Source organism: Cryptotermes secundus, unplaced genomic scaffold, assembly GCF_002891405.2.
Source record: "Cryptotermes secundus unplaced genomic scaffold, Csec_1.0 scaffold2524, whole genome shotgun sequence".
Classification (NCBI taxonomy): domain Eukaryota; kingdom Metazoa; phylum Arthropoda; class Insecta; order Blattodea; family Kalotermitidae; genus Cryptotermes; species Cryptotermes secundus.
The window spans coordinates 1-2,063 of NW_019735011.1; the positions used below are offsets into that span (position 1 = coordinate 1).

At 36.8% G+C, this 2,063-nt stretch overlaps 1 long non-coding RNA gene across 1 annotated transcript; it reads right to left on the minus strand.

Moving 5' to 3' along the window:
- Positions 1-191: 191 nt before the first annotated feature.
- Positions 192-1,591, minus strand: LOC117282690. The gene is made up of 2 exons (XR_004513527.1): positions 1,173-1,591; positions 192-315 (listed from the first exon to the last, which is right to left on the minus strand). It is a non-coding gene; the product is annotated as an uncharacterized LOC117282690 (long non-coding RNA).
- Between the last annotated feature and the right edge of the window lie 472 nt (positions 1,592-2,063).

A 2,063-nucleotide genomic window follows, 5' to 3' on the forward strand; every position in this document is an offset into this window, starting at 1 on the left:
AAAAAATATAAAGGTTAAAAAATACTGTTAATTATTATATGGCTGACATAGACCAGATCGACTTACGAACTGTCAGTCAGAACGGAAGTCAGTCCTAAGTCGACAACCAAGTGTATTTGGTTAGCCTTCTATCTACTGGTCAGTGCTGTAATTATATTTCAAAAGCTGCACATATTTAATGTCTTTTTTTATGAATTTGTGGCACTGAACACACACTGTCAACATCACACATCTTCTAGTTCTACTGCGGTTCCTGGGATGGCTTGGCCCAAGTTCTTGCTTGCCATTGTTCATATGGATTGGGGAATAGTCTCACTATGTAATAAATGCAATAAATAAATGAGAACTGAAACATTCTTACATGACTACCCAGTAAGACTGTCAAAAATTCTTAAGACATAAGAAACGTACAATTACTTATGTCAACATAGTCTCAAAAATTGATGTACATTGATGGAAATCAACTTAAGCCACAATTTAAGTAAAATAACTGAGGCAGCATGCTACTCATGTCATGTACACTGAAGAATTGATCTTCATTACATATACTACTTTCAAACACATAAGCCATAATACAACAAATAAATTATACATTCTCAAGTATCTCCAAAATGCTATTTCTGTACTCTGATATAAATACAGTACCTTTTAACTGGTTGCAAATTACTTTAACATATCTGTTGAAAATATAACGTCATGTATAAACATAAGCCTATTTTTTTGGTTATCATGAAAACAGGCAATCCTATCATGAGCAAGTTCATACCGATATAATAAAGAAACATTTTAAAAGACGTATTGCATGGAGCGCCCATGGCGCGTATTTTTCTTGGCATAAATTTAACACGTACTGTAACCCTTAAATATACAGAGAGAGAACCGTGAAAATTTGAATGACAGAACGTCTTTCTGCCTTATTTCCAGCTAGACATTCATGACAAAATTTAAACCAAGGAACCTTACATTACAATTTTACCCACTTAAAATTTAACAAAAGGCCATAAAAAATTGAAAAGCATCTTTTTTTAGCAGTATCTATCATTAAAAACTAGCACTGTTGGCAGTTCTTAAATTACATGTGACTGGCGTGTTTACTATAATTTGCATAAAAGTTCGCAAAAAAAAAAAAATGGAACATAACACACGAACAGTGTAGTTAGTTTCGTACTTACCTCTAAACAATGTGGGATTTATCAAATCAAGTACTAAACATTGTAATTATAAAGTGACAAACTGCCTTTCTAAAATTCTCAAAGATATTTATGGCTGTCTGTCAGCCGTGTCAGCCATGATAGTAAAACAAAACTGCGCGTGGTAAAACACGTCTAAAGGAACGAACATGGTTACCAATCAATTCAAATCAAAGTCTATTCGGTTACAGATTAATTTTTGAACATAAACAAGATTTCGATTTGAGGTTTTCACCGCACGGCGGTGACTACTGGGGGTTGTAATGCCGTATAGTATGGAGCCGTACGGTCTGTTCTAGCAGTTTGGGAGGCACCTTTCAACAGTCTCTCTTTTTCCTGTTGCTCCAACTTTGGAGCATATGGCATCCGTGAAACGATTTGTTTCACTTCAATTTCTTACTCCTTAGCGCTCTTTAGCTCCTTAGACAGTCGGTAGGGTCGGTAGGTGTCCTTGTCTTGTGGCAGGAAAGCTTTGATCATAGAAATGTCGCGCGTTTGGAAAACAGAAACTGCCCACATTCAAGAAAATGTGACAACGATAGCATGTTTGCTTAGCAACGGCGAGTAAACAGCTGTTGCTAGGCAAAGCGAGTAAACACATGTTGCTACGCAAAGCGAGTAAACAGATCTTGATAGGCAGATCGAGTAAACGGCTGTTGCTAGGCAAAGACTAAAACAATAGGGACAGTGACAAATTTTCTATAGGTCCGACTCTAGGTTATATAAGAAGATACACAGAGAGGACAGCAGCTTTTCAGCACGGCTACAGAAGCAGTCTACAGTGTTAAAAGCAGCTACAAAAGGAGCAGTAGAGGTAAATCTCAGTGAAACGACAGTAGCCTTTCAGCACTGGAAATACAGAAGCAATTTGCC